The sequence below is a fragment of the Oncorhynchus tshawytscha genome, linkage group LG18, assembly GCF_018296145.1.
Source record: "Oncorhynchus tshawytscha isolate Ot180627B linkage group LG18, Otsh_v2.0, whole genome shotgun sequence".
NCBI lineage: Eukaryota > Metazoa > Chordata > Actinopteri > Salmoniformes > Salmonidae > Oncorhynchus > Oncorhynchus tshawytscha.
In genome coordinates, this window is record NC_056446.1 from 28,458,246 (window position 1) to 28,476,846 (window position 18,601).

Consider the following 18,601-nt stretch of genomic DNA (forward strand, 5'->3'; position numbering starts at 1 on the left):
AGAGTGCAGAATAATTGATGAATTTACGATCGCTCAACACCCATTGAACTTGGCCAGTGTCAGTAAACGTTGGCAAAAAAGCTTAATTAAATTGTTGCCAGCTGTACAGTTACAGTCACTAACGCTCTGGATAACATGAAAACTACCTAACCAGCTCTGCTAGGGCGAGTAAAATGGTCAGAGTGAGGTGTTCTCTCATTTATTTCTGGAAATAGCTAGCAAGCTAGCAAATTTTAGCCAGTTAACTTGGGTGCTTGATTGCCGTTGTGATGTGTGAACGCTCTGATCAATCCTACTCCTCGGCCAGAGCGTGTGGCACTCCAGAGTGAATTTACTAACGTCCAGCTAATGTGGCACTCCAGAGTGAATTTACTAACGTCCAGCTAATGTGGCACTCCAGAGTGAATTTACTAACGTCCAGCTAATGTGGCACTCCAGAGTGAATTTTACAGCTAATGTGGCACTCCAGCTAATGTGGCACTCCAGAGTGAATTTACTAACGTCCAGCTAAGCTCCAATGAATTTACTAACGTCCAGCTAATGTGGCAACAGAGTGAATTTACTAACGTCCAGCTAATGTGGCACTCCAGAGTGAATTTACTAACGTCCAGCTAATGTGGCACTCCAGAGTGAATTTACTAACGTCCAGCTAATGTGGCACTCCAGAGTGAATTTACTAACGTCCAGCTAATGTGGCACTCCAGAGTGAATTTACTAACGTCCAGCTAATGTGGCACACCAGAGTGAATTTACTAACGTCCAGCTAATGTGGCACTCCAGAGTGAATTTACTAACGTCCAGCTAATGTGGCACTCCAGAGTGAATTTACAAACTTGTAGCTAATGTGGCACTCCAGAGTGAATTTACAAACTTGTAGCTAATGTGGCACTCCAGAGTGAATTTACGAACGTCCAGCTAATGTGGCACTCCAGAGTGAATTTACAAACTTGTAGCTAATATGGCACTCCAGAGTGAATTTACAAACTTGTAGCTAATGTGGCACTCCAGAGTGAATTTACGAACGTCCAGCTAATGTGGCACTCCAGAGTGAATTTACGAACGTCCAGCTAATGTGGCACTCCAGAGTGAATTTACAAACTTGTAGCTAATGTGGCACTCCAGAGTGAATTTACAAAGGCACCCTAAGTGTTCCTGTAACATTAGCACCAACCTGATGTTTGCTAAAGAGGATGAGTACAGTTATCAGTGGGGTCAGGGTAAGGGATGTGGTTGGCTTGAAATACTACTATCACATCCGGGGTCATGGTTAAGGTCAACGTTCCCATAAAACCACTGGTTTTAGAAATATTTTCCTACATGGTATAGAGAGAGGAGGGGATGATGGAGGATGAGGAGGAGGATGAAGAAAAGGGGAATGTTCTAGGACACTGATGTCAACTTCCATCTCTCCAGAGACTTGCATGCTGTTTTTCAGTTCCACCCTTTTCCCTACTTAATTGGTCTATATTGGGCTATTTCTTCTATTTCTCCAATATACTTTATTTCACAATTCTTTTTAATACATTTTGGGAACTAGTCCATACAATGTGAGATGGAATATAGAATGTTTGTTCAAACTTAATAGCTTTGAGTTATGACTGCATTGATAATATTACAAGGGCCAAAGTTTGTAATACGATCTACTTGAATAAACACACATACTGTGCAGTAGATACCCACTGGGCACAGACATCAGCTCAACGTCTAGTTTTGATTTACATTTGGTTGAGTTGTCAACGAACGTGAATTCAACGTGAAATCCCACCCAAAAAATCATTGGATTTGGGTTGAAAGTTCAGTGAAAAAAAGACCAAATTCCCTTATGTTGATGACTTTCTGCAAATCTAATCAGTTTTCCACATTGATTCAACATCACATAGATTTATTTGGTTTACATAACCAGTGGGTAATGGCTGCGACAGCTCTGGATAGTGTGACAGGGAATCTCAACCCTGCTCGTTCACGTGTTCAACTTAATGTCACCATCGTTATAAGGATCGGACCAAGGCGCAGCGTGGAATGCGTACATTCTTATTTATTTATTTAAAGGATGAACACGGAACAAACTAACAAAATAACAACGCGTGAAGCTATACAAACGAGTGCTGACAGGCAACTACACATAGACAAGATCCCACAAACACCAAAGGGAAGTGGCTACCTAAATATGATCCCCAATCAGAGACAATGATAAACTGCTGTCTCTGATTGGGAACCATATCAGGCCAACATAGAATACAAAAACCCCTAGACCTACAAAACCCTAGACATACTAAAACCCTAGACAATGCAAAACTAGCGTACCCACCCTAGTCACACCCTGACCTAACCAAAATATAAAGAAAACAGAGTTATCTCAGGTCAGGGCGTGACAGTATCCCCCACCAAAGGTGCGGACTCCCGGCCGCAAACCTGAACCTATATGGAAGGGTCCGGGTGGGCATCTACCCTCGGTGGCGGCTCCAGTTCTGGACGCAGCCCCCCCTCTTTACGCGGATCCCTCCGCCTTTGTAGAACCGGACCGAGGATCATCGCCGGAGGCTCTGGACTGCGGATCATCGCTGGAGACCCTGGACTGGGGACCCTCGCTGGAGACCCCGGACTGGGGACCGTCGCTGGAGACCCCGGACAGGGGACCATCGGTGGAGACACCAAAGGGAAACGACTACCTAAATATGATCCCCAATCAGAGACAACGATAAACAGCTGTCTGTAACGATTTTCGTTGGTGGAAGAAGGAGTAGACCAAAGCGCAGCGTGTTACGTGTCCATGTTAACTTTAATACACTGAACACTAAATACAAAAGAACAAGAGCATAAATGAAAACCGAAACAGTCCCGTATGGTGCAAACACTGAAACGGAAAATAACCACCCACAAACAAAAGTGGGAAAACAGGCTACCTAAGTATGGTTCTCAATCAGAGACAACAATTGACAGCTGCCTCTTATTGAGAACCATACCAGGCCAAACACCTAGAAATACCAAACCTAGAACAAAACATAGAATGCCCACCCCAACTCACGCCCTGACCAAACTAAAATAGAGACACAAAAAGGGAACAAAGGTCAGGATGTGACACTGTCTCTGAATGGGAACCATATCAGGCCAACATAGAATACAAAAACCCCTAGACCTACAAAACCCTAGACATACAAAAAACCCTAGATATACAAAAACCCTAGACAATCCAAAACTAGCGTACCCACCCTAGTCACACCATGACCTAAACAAAATGTAAAGAAAACAGAGATATCTCAGGACAAGGCGTGACACTTAAACACATCAACGTACAGTATATGCAGTTTCTAAATGGTACTTCTGAATCTATGTTACAGACAATATAAATGAAAACACCTGTCCGTCTTCAGAGCTTTACCCTGCTATGCTCAGACAGGATACACTGTGTTAAACACGTAGGCTTAGACAAGAGACAGAGTGTAAGACAGTATATAGCCTGCATTACCAATGCACTACCTGGTTGATCTGGCAAAACATGATCTGAACTTCTGTTCCATTAGTATGGTCTACAACACACAGTGCATATCCAGTGTTCCCCCTAGGACTGTTTTCAACAGTGGTGTTAAAGTTAGGGGGGGGTTGCAAATGTTGCTGTTTTAAAGCTAATTCCCTGCAATTCTACACATTTTGCCAGTGGGGAGAGAGAATCTGAAGTTTTAAAGCTAATGCCCTGCAATTCTATGCATTTTTCCATGGCGTAGGCCTTGTTCTTTTGCTATCTGAGTGACTCAAACATTATAACAAAATCAATGTGGGCCCAATGCCATTTTTTACATTTCAGAATCTCCCTGACTTACTCGTTTTTATTTTATGGATTGTTAGTTCTCAAAGATGATCTCATTAAAAAATATATAGTTTCATTATCTTTTCTACATACTTTATATATTTTGTTTCTTTTGTGGCCACGATGCGCCACTGCTAAATGCATATAGCAGAAACACTGATATTAAACAACAACATCCCACTGTATTAAACTAGGCTAGTTGATAATTCCCTTCGTGATTATGTAGTCATTAAACATCAATGGAGAGAGAGAGAGGGGAGGAGAGAAAGAGAGAGGGGGGGAGAGGGGGGAGAGGGGGACAGAGGGGTGGAGAGAGGGAGGGGAGAAGTATGTGTTCTGTGGAATATCAATATCTCCATAATGGAATGCTAAATATTACTGCTATTCATGCAGGATGGTGTTTGCAGCAGCAGTAATAGCTTGTTAAGAAGTCTATAGTACCATTTGCATGCCTGAGGTATGAGGAATGGAGAGGAAAGAGCCTCCCAGAGGTGAACAATAGAAACCTCTAATTACACTGCAGGAATGCACAGCAATGTCATACAATAGCCATGTGCAGAGCTCCTGGTGTGTAGATGTGTATAAGGGCCTATGTGATCCTAATGGGATCGTACATGAGGAATACGCTTACTGTTCACTTCAAGAATCATCTGAAATGGGAAATACAAAGAATAGTCTTCCATTTTTTCACCCTTTTTTTACCAGGTAAGTTGACTGAGAACACGTTCTCATTTAGAACAATGATCTGGGGAATAGTTACAGGGGAGAGGAGGGGGATGAATGAGACAATTGTAATCTGGGGATGATTAGGTGACTGTAATGGTATGAGGGACAGCTTGGGAATTTAGCCAGGACACCGGGGTTAACACCATCTACTCTTACGATAAGTGCCATGGGATCTTTAGTGACAACAGAGAGTCTGTATACCAATTTAACGTCCCATCCGAAAGACGGCAACCTACACAGGACAGTGTCCCCAATCACTAACCTGGGTCATTGGGATATTTTTTTTCGACCAGAGGAAAGGGTGTCTCCTACTGGCCCTCCAACACCACTTCCAGCAGTTTCTTCTCTGTTTTAACTTTGGATAAGCCTAAACGTTAGAGTCCCATTCAGACTAATGGGACACAGACTAAGACCCATATTTACAAAGCCTCAGCTCCCCTCTTATTCATTATGATCTAAAATGGCAAAACTGATCCTGGATCAGCACTCCCACTCTAAGACGCTTTGTGAATACATACCTGCATCTTTTAAATCCCTGAATGGCTTCCCTGCAGGTGTACTTATATAAAGGTGTTCTGCCTGATGGGAAAACCAGCCAGTGGACAGTTAAGTGCTTCACTGGACTTGATATGTAACTACTGTGAAATACAGCAGAGGTGAGACAACAACCAGTCCAATTGGCTTTTTAAACCTGCCCATTCTAAACATCTGTCGCTTTAATAGTGATTACACTGGAATTACGCTCACACTTACTCACCCACGCCTTATTGAACCGGTTACTGATTGACTAGGGCAGGGTTGAGTAGGTCAGGGTTGAGTAGGGCAGGAATGAGTAGGGCAGGGCAGGGTAGAGAAGGGCAGGGTTGAGTAGGGTAGAGTTGAGTAGGGTTCACACACACATAGGCCAACACTACACACACAAAAACATGCAAAGGCAAACACACTTTCTCTTCTCTCTCTCTCTCTCTCTCTCTCTCTCTCTCTCTCTCTCTCTCTCTCTCTCTCTCTATCTATCTCTCTCTCTCTCTCTCTCTCTCTCTCTCTCTCTCTCTCTCTCTCTCTCTCTCACTCTCTATCTATCTCTCTCTCTGTCTTTCTGTCTCTGTCTCACAGACCGACAGACAGACAGACAGACAGACAGATAGACAGACAGACAGACAGACAGAAACAAACAAACACACACACACCCACACTTTCAGAGACAGTAAGTCCCTAGGACAGGGAGTGAGTGACAGAGCAGTAATGCCAGTATAGAGCAGCAGCAGTCTAGCCCGAGGGTCTCCCTTGGTGTGTAGGCTACACTAGCCCTCTCATCACTAGCCCTCTCATCACTAGCCCTCTCATCACTGCCCTCTGATGCCAAGCCCCCCACGCCAGCCGACTGGCAAACACACATACATACACACACGCATGCATGCAGTCACACACACACACACACACACACACACACACACACACACACACACACACACACACACACACACACACACACACACACACACATACACACAACACACAACACAACATACACTTGCTCTCATCAGTGCACTATGATCCCAATACATCTCCCCTGATGAAGCTGTTGGAGCTACAGAGTGGTCTTCTCTGCCACACAGAGGGTTGAATCAAAGTATAAATTGTCTGTCTGCACAGATCTAGAATCAGCTCAGTCTCCCCCAATTCTATCAGACCTTAAATCAGTGTCTAAAGGGAGAGGGAATGAATAGGTTAGTGTGGAGTGGAGCAGTCCTCAGGCTGGCTGGGTAGAAGGACATACATGGTCCCACCCCATGTGACATTTGCAATGCTACAGCCCCCCAGGTCATGTTGTATACACACACACACACACACACACACACACACACACACACACACACACACACACACACAGCGAGTCCTGCAGAACACCCACTCTCTCTCTCTCTCTCTCTCTCACACACACACACACACACACACACACACACACACACACACACAGTGTGTCCTGCAGAACATACACACATATCAAGTTCTGCACAACACCCACTCATACACCCACTCATATACACAAACACACACACACACACACTGCGAATCCTGCAGATCACACACAGGAAGATATTTTAATTACTAAACAAGCAGTGAGAAACACAATGGCCATGACCTATCTATGACCTATGTGTGACCTATCTGAGACCTATCTGGAACCTATGAAGATGAATGTGTCTGTCTAACTCTACAGTATTTACTCTCTCCCCATTAGACACCTCTCACTCTCTCCTCTCTCTCTCTCTCTCTCCTCTCTTCTTTCCTCTCTTTCCTCTTTAGACACCTCTCACTCTCCCCTCTCTCCTTCTCTCTCTCACTCTCTCCTCTCTCTCCTCTTTAGACACCTCTCACTCTCTCCTCTCTCTCCCTCTCTCTCTCACTCTCTCCTCTCTCTCCTCTTTAGACACCTCTCACTCTCCCCTCTCTCCTTCTCTCTCTCCTCTCTCCTCTCTCTCCTCTTTAGACACCTCTCACTCTCTCCTCTCTCTCCCTCTCTCTCTCACTCTCTCCTCTCTCTCCTCTTTAGACACCTCTCACTCTCCCCTCTCTCCTTCTCTCTCTCCTCTCTCCTCTCTCTCCTCTTTAGACACCTCTCACTCTCTCCTCTCTCTCCCTCTCTCTCTCACTCTCTCCTCTCTCTCCTCTTTAGACACCTCTCACTCTCCCCTCTCTCCTTCTCTCTCTCTCCTCTCTCCTCTCTCTCCTCTTTAGACACCTCTCACTCTCTCCTCTCTCTCCCTCTCTCTCTCCTCTCTCCTCTCTCTCTATCTCTCCACCCTCCCCTCTCTCTCTCCTCTCTTTTCTCTCCTCTCTAGACACCTCTCTCTCCCCCCTCTTCAGACACCTCTCTCTCCTATTCAGACACCACTCTCTCTCCTCTCTCTCCTCTTCAGACACCTCTCTCCTCCCTTTCTCCTCTTTAGACACCTCTCTCCTCTTCAGACACCTCTCTCTCCTCTTCAGACACCTCTCTCCTCTCTCTCTCCTCTTCAGACACCTCTCTCCTCTCTCTCCTCCCTTTCTCCTCTTTAGACACCTCTCTCTCCTCTCTCTCTCCCTCTTTAGACACCTCTCTCTCCTCTCTCTCCTCTCTCTCCCTCTCCTCTTTAGACACCTTTCTCTCTCTCGTTCTCCTCTTTAGACACCTCTCTCTCCTCTCTCTCGTTCTCCTCTTCAGACACCTCTCTCTCTCTCTCTCTCTCCTCCTCTTCAGACACCTCTCTCTCTCTCTCCTCCCTTTCTCCTCTTTACACGACTCTCTCTCTCTCTCTCCCTTTCTCCTCTTTAGACGCCTCTCTCTCCTCTCTCTCTCCTCTTTAGACACCTCTCTCTCCTCTCTCTCTCCTCTCTCTCTCCTCTCTCTCTCCTCTTCAGACACCTCTCTCCTCTCTCTCCTCCCTTTCTCCTCTTTAGACGCCTCTCTCCTCTCTCTCCTCCCTTTCTCCTCTTTAGACACCTCTCTCTCTCTCTCTCTCCTCTCTCTCTCTCTCCTCTCTCTCTTTCTCCTCTTCAGACACCTCTCTCTCCTCTTCAGACACCTCTCTCCCTCTCTCTTTCTCCTCTTCAGACACCTCTCTCTCTCTCTCTCGTTCTCCTCTTTTCTCCTCCTCTTCAGACACCTCTCTCTCCTCTTTAGACACCTCTCTCTCTCTCTCTCTCTTTCTCCTCTTCAGACACCTCTCTCTCTCTCTCTCTTTCTCCTCTTTAGACACTCTCTCTCTCTCTCTCTTTCTCCTCTTCAGACACCTCTCTCTCTCTTTCTCCTCTTCAGACAACTCTCTTTCTCCTCTTCAGACACTCTCTCTCTCTCTCTCTTTCTCTCTTCTCTCTCTCCTCTTTAGACACCTCTCTCTCCTCTCTCTTTCTCCTCTTCAGACACTCTCTCTCTCCTCTTTAGACACCTCTCTCTCCTCTCTCTCTTTCTCCTCTTCAGACAACTCTCTTTCTCCTCTTCAGACACCTCTCTCTTCTCTCTCTCTCTCCTCTTTAGACACCTCTCTCTCCTCTTTAGACACCTCTCTCGCCTCTCTCTCTTTCTCCTCTTCAGACACCTCTCTCTCTCTCTCGTTCTCCTCTTTAGACACCTCTCTCTCCTCTTCAGGCACCTCTCTCTCCTCTTTAGACACCCCTCTCTCCTCTCTCTCTTTCTCCTCTTCATACAACTCTCTCTCTCCTCTTTAGACACCTCTCTCTCCTCTTCAGACACCTCTCTCTCCTCTTTAGACACCTCTCTCTCCTCTCTCTCTTTCTCCTCTTCAGACACCTCTCTCTCTCTCTCTCTCTCTCTATCCTCTTTAGACAACTCTCTCTCTATGATCATCTTTTCATGATTTTGTCATCCTCCTCTCTACTCTGTGCTACTCTTGTCTTTGGTATTCACTCTTTCCTCTCTCTCTCTTTCTTTCTTTCTTTCTTTTTCTCTCTCTCTGACTATATCCTCTCCATCCTCTTCACTCTTTCCTCTTCTTCATCCTCTTCTTCCAACTCCGCGCCATTGTCCTCCTCCTCTCCTCTTCCGCCTCCTCTCCTCTTCCTCCTCCTCTCCTCTTCCACTCTTTCCTCTTCTTCATCATCCTATTCCAACTGATCATTCTCTCATCTTTCCTCTTCCCCTTCTCCTCCTCTTCCTCCTCCTCCTCCTCCTCTCTTTCTTCTTGTTCATCCTCTTCATCTCTCCTGCTCCTCCTCCTCCTCCTCCTCCTCTCCTCTCTATCTATGTCTAGTTCATTTACATTATCCTCCAGTCATTCCTTCCATCATCAGAATCCATCTCTGTAAGTCTCCCAGACACACTGGGTTCAAACCTCCACTGAGTCTTAGAGGGGCTTACACACACGCATATTTAACCGTCAACTAAATTGTCCCTCGATTACTACATACCTGTATGAAAAAACACTGTAGTCTCCCATTCTACTGTATCAACAGTGTCAGTGAGAGAGATGTTATAGACATACAAAGTCAGGGTGAAAGACGTGTCTAGTCTAGTGGTCTATCCTAATGCGAAGTCCATGAGTATATCAGAGGCACATCCTAAAGGCATGCATAAATACAATATGATGGACTAGTACACTCTTAGACAAAAAGGTGCTATCTAGAACCTGAAAGGGTTCTTCGGCTGTCCCCATAGGAGAACCCTTTGAAGAACCCTTTTTTCTAAGAGTGTATAGTATAGCCATATGGACAAATATAGCAAATACTGTGTCATTCCTTACCAATGTCATTCACTCTCCAAGCCCATATACTGCTACTGCAAGACAAACATAAACAGGCCTATACTATAGAATAAATGCATTATATTTCTATGTCTAGACCCACTCTATTATAGCATTGGAGTCTAATATTAGTGGAATGAATGTTCTTATAACTATTAGGCCTACTGTACGCAGAGCCTCCTCAAGCTTTGATCATTATGTAAAGCTGTTGTTCTCGCTGCTGAATACATTACCAACTGGATAACCGGCGACTGTGTGTGCGTGTGTGTGTTGCCTTGAGCCGCAAAAGGCCTAGCCTTGTCTGAGGGTTGGGCACAGTTGGGGACAGACGGGGACAGGGACTGGGAGAGGGACGAGGACAGGGGGTAGGAATGGTGCCACTGTGGTAGGAGTGTTACTGAATCAAGGCTTTCTGCTGAGGATGAGACACAGGACCTCCGTTGAAAACAGTCACAACAGAATAGCTGCAGTAACTCAGAGATATCCTCACACTAAACATGTAGAGGCCAAATATAGAAAAAGAGCAAAACGATGCAATTGTATTATTATTATTATTACTGTTTTTTCCCCTACCAGTCATTGATTTGCAACAGCACTAATGTGCCAATGACACTCCAGAGGAATAGGCTACATTCTGTTCCTTTGTATATCCAGTTCCTTGTAGCAGGATTTGGCTCAGAGTTAGACCCCAGCAGCATATCACTTTTCATTTTCCTCTACACACCTTATAATCCTGGAGATGCATTGAACTTTAAAACTCACCATTTGTTCAACCAAACCGCCTACTGTAGCCTACTGTGCTGGTCTACTGTACTAGCCTACTGTACTGACCTACTGTACTAGCCTATTGTACTAGCCTACTGTACTAGCCTACTGTACTGACCTATTGTACTAGCCTGTTGTACTAGCCTACTGTACTAGCCTACTGTACTAGCCTACTGTACTAGCCTACTGTACTGGCCAAATGTACTGGCCTACTGTACTAGTCTACTGTACTGGCCTACTGTACCAGTTTACTGTAGTAGCCTGCTGTAGCCTACTGTACTAGCCTACTGTACTGGCCTACTGAACCGGCCTACTGTACCAGTTTACTGTAGTAGCCTGCTCTAGCCTACTGTACTAGCCTACTGTACTGGCCTACTGTACCAGTTTACTGTAGTAGCCTGCTCTAGCCTACTGTATTGGCCTACTGTACTAGTCTACTGTACTAGCCTACTGTACTAGCCTACTGTACTGGTCCATGGTACTGGTCCCCTGTACTGGCCTACTGTACTAACCTACTGTACTAGCCTACTGTACTAGCCTACTGTACTAGACTGCTGTACTGGCCTACTGTACTAGTCTACTGTACTGGCCTACTGTACTAGCCTACTGTACTGGCCTACTGTACTAGCCTACTGTACTGGCCTACTGTACCAGCCTACTGTACTGACCTACTGTACTAGCCTACTGTACTGGTCCATTGTACTGGTCCCCTGTACTAGCCTACTGTACTGACCTACTGTACTGGTCCACTGTACTGGCCTACTGTACTGGCCTACTGTACTAGCCTACTGTACTGGCCTACTGTACTGGCCTACTGTACTGGCCTACTATACTGGCCTACTGTACTGGCCTACTGTACTAGTCTACTGTACTAGCCTACTGTACTGGCCTACTGTACTAGCCTAATGTACTGGCCTACTGTACTGGCCTACTGTACTAGTCTACTGTACTAGCTTACTGTACTGGCCTACTGTACTAGCCACTGTACTAGTCTACTGAACTCTCATCTATTGGTGAACATCCTTATTGTAACCAAGGATAATGTCAAACCCTGCTGATGAATATTACCCCCTAAAAACAAACCAGCATCGATTTTCTTAAGACTCCATTGATTGATTGCTTCACTGACTATCATCTATTTACAAAATGCATTTCGGTTTCAACACCAAGGACAGCGGTCGTTGCACGTAGTCTATCCTGCAGCCTGTAGCCATGATAACATACGCTCATTCCCAACTACATATTTATCTGTTTAGGCTATTCCCGACAGTCTTGTGGAGAAGAACAAACCGCTGTCAGTGCCAGTGGTGTTTAACTGTAGGACTATAAGCCTAGGCTAATGAATGGGAGAGAGGTGTTCTGCAAGAAGCGACCATATTTCACAAAATGGCACATCGCAGAGCGTTTATCGATTACTAGAATTGCACCTACCTGCTGTCTTGAGGCTGTCGCCCTCACATGTTCCGCCGCTGTATTTGGTCTAGGTATTATGATTATTATGGTGGGTACCGTTATGTGGCTGCCAGCGCCATGTTAATGTCGCTCCGTGGTGCTACTGAGCTGCGCGGTACAGTCCTGTGTGGAGCGACCGTGTGTGTGTGTGTGTGTGTGTGTGTGTGTGTGTGTGTGTGAGAGTGTGCAGGCTTACATCCGGGATGTTGTGGAGAGGAGGGGAGTGGGGCTTGCAGAGACCGTCAGAAATTAGAGCACCTGTGTTTTAAGAGCGGCGCGCGGTTGAACTGGAAGAGGATTCGGCCGCAAAATATTAGGGGGGTAATAATGCAATTTAAACAAAATAATGTAGGCTGATATTTTATTTTCTGTCAGATATGGCCACAATATTCAATGCAATGGCCTCCTTTAGATTTGAGGTGATTGAATGACAGATAGTGAAGGACTGTGAAACGTGCAGCAAAGTGACAAAGAATATTATAGGACGTTATTTTTGTTAATGTATTATCAAACGCTATTATCGGTTACCTGATTATGCAACGTTGCAGCTGTTCATGACATATTCAGCATTTGCATGTCCTTCCAAAGACTTCTAGTAGGTCAACAAATAGGCTGAATTTGGAATGGGTGTTTTGTTACGTCAGAATAATAGATTGGAGTGAGTGGAGAGGGAATATCCAAATGTGCAACGTCACTTGAAATAAAAATAAATAAAAAAGGGGAATGTGGTCCATCTATGACGTGTGGGTTTGAATGTGAACCAGTGACAACACCAATGGTGTGTTTGGCTTTGATGTGGCGCAGCTGGCAAGCTGCAGGTGGCGCATCACTGGGGCGACGCCAGCGTCAAACACCACCGATGCCTGATCGAGTTGTAATTCTGAGGACGAGCACAAAACAATGCAACCCATTGATATGATATGACCGTTACATGACAGGATTGGATGAAAGAATGATATGATGGTATGATTATAGGATCAGGGACATTGAAGGTCGGCATCAGTGGTCACATTATTTGATCTGTCTATAACATCAACTTGTTCTCATAATATCAGTGAGGTGGATGAATTGCAGGACTTCAGTCTGTTTATCTATGAACCATGTTAGCCAGTTGTCTGTTATTGGAGGTTAGATTTAGTGATTGATTATAAGTCCAGATATGCCACTGTTTAATTGGATTGATAATTGGGCAAATCAGTCCCTCTATTGATCATATTCTAACTGTGGGACTCAGTAAACTGAACTAGACCGCTAGAGTTCACCCTGCTACTGTAGAGTGTGAAATCCATGAGCAAAAATCCTGTGGTTCTCCCCAGACCTGACTGCCCTTAACCAACACAAAAACATCCTATGGTGTTCTGTCACCACTGATAAATCCACTATAATTGAGAAGTTCAATAAGCATTTTTCTACGGCTGGCCATGCTTTCCACCTGGCTACCCCTACCCCGGTCAACAGCACTGCACCCCCACAGCAACTCGCACAAGCCTTCCCCATTTCTCCTTCTCCCAAATCCAGTCAGCTGATGTTCTGAAAGAGCAGCAAAATCTGGACCCCTACAAATCAGCCGGGCTAGACAATCTGGACCCTTTCTTTCTAAAATTATCTGCCGAAATTGTTGCCACATCTATTACTAGCCTGTTCAACCTCTCTTTCATGTCATCTGAGGTTCCCAACGATTGGAAAGCAGCTGCGGTCATCCCCCTTTCAAAGGGGGGACACTCTTGACCCAAACTGCTACAGACCTATATCAAACCTACCCTGCCTTTCTTAGGTCTTCGAAAGCCAAGTCAACAAACAGATTACCAACCATTTCGAATCTCACCATACCCTCTTTGATATGCAATCTGGTTTCAGAGCTGGTGCACCTCAGCCACGCTCAAGGTCCTAAACAATATCTTAACCGCCATCTATAAGAAACATTACTGTGCAGCCATATTCATTGATCTGGCCAAGGCTTTCGACTCTGTCAATCACCACATCCTCATCGGCAGACTTGACAGCCTTGGTTTCTCAAATGATTGCCTCGCCTGGTTCACCAACTACTTCTCTGATAGAGTTCAGTGTGTCAAATCGGAAGGTCTGTTGTCCGGACCTCTGGCAGTCTCTATAGGGGTGCCACAGGGTTCAATTCTTGGACCGACTGTCTTCTCTGTATACATCAATGATGTCGCTCTTGCTGCTGGTGAGTCTCTGATCCACCTCTACGCAGGCGACACCATTCTGTATACTTCTGGCCCTTCTTTGGACACTGTGTTAACAACCCTCCAGGCAAGCGTCAATGCCATACAACTCTCCTTCTGTGGTCTCCAATTGCTCTTAAATACAAGTAAAACTAAATGCATGCTCGTCAACCGATCGCTGCCTGCACCTGCCCGCCTGTCTAACATCACTACTTTGGACGGCTCTGACTTAGAATACGTGGACAACTACAAATACCTAGGTGTCTGGTTAGACTGTAAACTCTCCTTCCAGACCCACATCAAGCATCTCCAATCCAAAGTTAAATCTAGAATTGGCTTCCTATTTCGCAACAAAGCATCCTTCACTCATGCTGCCAAACATACCCTTGTAAAACTGACCATCCTACCATTCCTCGACTTCGGCGATGTCATTTACAAAATAGCCTCCAATACCCTACTCAACAAATTGGATGCAGTCTATCACAGTGCCATTCGTTTTGTCACCAAAGCCCCATATACTACCCAATATTACGACCTGTACGCTCTCGTTGGCTGGCCCTTGCTTCATACTCGTCGCCAAACCCACTGGCTCCATGTCATCTACAAGACCCTGCTAGGTAAAGTCCCCCCTTATCTCAGCTCGCTGGTCACCATAGCATCACCCACCTGTAGCACACGCTCCAGCAGGAATATATCTCACGTCACCCCCAAAACCAATTCTTTCTTTGGCCGCCTTTCCTTCCAGTTCTCTGCTGCCAACGACTGGAACGAACTACAAAAATCTCTGAAACTGGAAACACTTATCTCCCTCACTAGCTTTGAGCACCAGCTGTCAGAGCAGCTCACAGATTACTGCACCTGTACAAAGCCCACTTATAATTTAGCCCAAACAACTACCTCTTTCCCTACTGTATTTATTTTATTTATTTATTTTGTTCCTTTGCACCCCATTATTTTTTATTTCTACTTTGCACATTCTTCCATTGCAAATGTACCATTCCAGTGTTTTACTTGCTATATTGTATTTACTTTGCCACCATGGCCTTTTTTTGCCTTTACCTCCCTTATCTCACCGCATTTGCTCACATCGTATATAGTCTTGTTTCTACTGTATTATTGACTGTATGTTTGTTTTACTCCATGTGTAACTCTGTGTCATTGTATGTGTCGAACTGCTTTGCTTTATCTTGGCCAGGTCGCAATTGTAAATGAGAACTTGTTCTCAACTTGCCTACCTGGTTAAATAAAGGTGAAATAAATACATTTCACAGGATTTGTTTTTGGACGGAAGCTGTAGAGATCAATAAGAAATGGCACTTCTGTAGCCCAATATCTTATTCATCAAATGTTTTTGTTCTTAAACATTAAATTACCAAAAATATGGTGGTGCATTGATCAGTTATATAGTTTAAAGCTGTTATTTAAGCATTTGGCCTAAAGTCGACCTTTAAAGTAAATGTCCAGTGTTTCCAAATTTCTATGAAATATGACCTATAATTAATTACGATATGAGTCAAATAGTTTTCCTTACCATTTTTGGTTATTAAGTATGTTAAATAGCAGCTTTTCTTGTGTTGGAATGGTGTGGGCATACCCAAACAACAGAATGGTATGGGCATATAGCAGTCATTAAAATATTGATGTGAGCAGACCACTGGTTGGTCAGCTCATCCTACCCAGGAGGATGACATCATCCTCTATGAGGAAATAGCCAGCATTTCTTAAGCAATCTGTTTGAGATACAAGTTCGTGATGGGGTTCTTGAAGTGTTTTCTTCTCCAATTTACAGTACATTCGGAAAGTACTTGAAAAAAATCATCAATCTAAACCATTTTTTTTATTTTTTATGCCTCATCAATCTACACACAATACCCCATAATGCAAAGCAAAAACAGGTTAGATCGGGTTCAGGTCTGGGCTCTGGCTGGGCCACTCAAGGAATTCAGAGACTTGTCCCGAAGCCACTCACTCCTGCATTGTCTTGGCTGTGTGCTGAGGGTCATCCTCTTGGAAGGTGAACCTTCACCTCAGTCTGAGGTCTTGAGCACTCTGGAGTAGGTTTTCATCAAGGATCTCTCTGTACTTTGCTCTGTTCATCTTTCCCTCGATCCTGACTAGTCTTCCAGTCCCTGCCACTGAAAAACATCCCCACAGCATGATGCTGCCACCACCATGCTTCACTGTAGAGATGGTGCCAGGTTTCCTCCAGATGTGACTCTTGGCATTCAGGCCAAAGAGTTCAATCTTGGTTTCATCAGACCAGAGAATCTTGTTTCTCATGGTCTGAGAGTTCTTTATGTGCCTTTTGGCAAACTCCAAGCGGGCTGTCAAGTGCCTTTTACTGAGGAGTGTCTTCCGTCTGGCCACTCTATCATGAAGGCCTGATTGGTTGAGTGCTGCAAAGATGGTTGTCCTTCTGTAAGTTTATCCCATCTCCGCAGAGGAACTCTGGAACTCTGTCAGAGTGACCATCAGGATCTTGGTCACCTCCCTGACCAAGGCCCTTCTACCCCATTGCTCAGTTTGGCCAGGCGGCCAGCTCTAGGCAGTCTTGATGGCTCCTAACTTCTTCCATTTAAGAATGATGGGGCCATTGTGTTCTTGGGGACCTTTCCCCAGATCTCTGCCTCGACATAATCCTGTCTCGGAGCACTACAGACAACTCCTTCGACCTCATGGCTTGGTTTTTGCTCTGATATGCACTGTCAACTGTGGGACCTTATATAGACAGGTGTGTGCTTTCCAAATCATGTCCAATCAATTGAATTTACAACAGGTGGACTCCAATCAAGTTGTAGAAACATTTCAAGGATGATCATTGGAAACAGGATGCATCTGATCTCAATTTCAACTATCATAGTAAAGAGTCTGAATAGTTATATAAATAAGGTATTTCTGTTTTTTATTTGTAACACATTAGCAAAAACACATGTAGCAAAATGATGAGGAAAAACAGTAATTTAATCAATTTTAGAATCTGTAAAGTAACAAAACTGTATGCTTTGGCCTTTGGCCACAAATATGAGTATAGGATGAGTCAACAACATTATTTGGGTGAACAGAATATGAACATTTAAAAGTGAGATTTTCACTGGACAGTTACTTTAAAACTCTGCCCCAGAATGTGGCAAAATGTGTAGAATTGCAGGAAAGCTTTAAACCTGTCTCTCTACCTCATGGCAGAATGTATTGAAATGCAGGAAAACCTGTCTCTACCTACAGAATCATGAAATGCAGAATGTATTGAAATGCAGGAAAGTAGCTTTAAACCTGTCTCTCTACCTCATGGCAGAATGTATTGAAATGCAGGAAAGTAGCTTTAAACCTGTCTCTCTACCTCATGGCAGAATGTATTGAAATGCAGGAAAGTAGCTTTAAACAGGAAAGTAGCTTTAAACCTGTGTCTCTACTCATGCAGGAAAGTAGCTTTAAACCTGTGTCTCTACCTCATGGCAGAATGTATTGAAATGCAGGAAAGTAGCTTTAAACCTGTGTCTCTACCTCATGGCAGAATGTATTGAAATGCAGGAAAGTAGCTTTAAACCTGTGTCTCTACCTCATGGCAGAATGTATTGAAATGCAGGAAAGTAGCTTTAAACCTGTGTCTCTACCTCATGGCAGAATGTATTGAAATGCAGGAAAGTAGCTTTAAACCTGTGTCTCTACCTCATGGCAGAATGTATTGAAATGCAGGAAAGTAGCTTTAAACCTGTGTCTCTACCTCATGGCAGAATGTATTGAAATGCAGGAAAGTAGCTTTAAACCTGTGTCTCTACCTCATGGCAGAATGTATTGAAATGCAGGAAAGTAGCTTTAAACCTGTGTCTCTACCTCATGGCAGAATGTATTGAAATGCAGGAAAGTAGCTTTAAACCTGTGTCTCTACCTCATGGCAGAATGTATTGAAATGCAGGAAAGTAGCTTTCAGGAAAGTAGCTTTAAACCTGTCTCTACCTCATGGCAGAATGTATTGAAATGCAGGAAAGTAGCTTTAAACCTGTGTCTCTACCTCATGGCAGAATGTATTGAAATGCAGGAAAGTAGCTTTAAACCTGTGTCTCTACCTCATGGCAGAATGTATTGAAATGCAGGAAAGTAGCTTTAAACCTTAAATGGCCAGGAAAGTAGCTTTGTGTCTCTACCTCATGGCAGAATGTATTGAAATGCAGGAAAGTAGCTTTAAACCTGTGTCTCTACCTCATGGCAGAATGTATTGAAATGCAGGAAAGTAGCTTTAAACCTGTGTCTCTACCTCATGGCAGAATGTATTGAAATGCAGGAAAGTAGCTTTAAACCTGTGTCTCTACCTCATGGCAGAATGTATTGAAATGCAGGAAAGTAGCTTTAAACCTGTGTCTCTACCTCATGGCAGAATGTATTGAAATGCAGGAAAGTAGCTTTAAACCTGTGTCTCTACCTCATGGCAGAAT

General features: G+C 44.4%; 1 protein-coding gene across 1 annotated transcript in view; it reads right to left on the reverse strand.

Moving 5' to 3' along the window:
- LOC112217822 (serine/threonine-protein kinase PAK 5-like) overlaps window positions 1-12,131 on the reverse strand; it is a 161,190-nt gene extending 149,059 nt beyond the window's left edge. Inside the window, exon 1 of the mRNA XM_024378377.2 lies at window positions 11,968-12,131. The gene's annotated coding sequence lies outside the window, so the exon portion shown is untranslated. The remainder of the gene's footprint in view (window positions 1-11,967) is intronic.
- Between the last annotated feature and the right edge of the window lie 6,470 nt (window positions 12,132-18,601).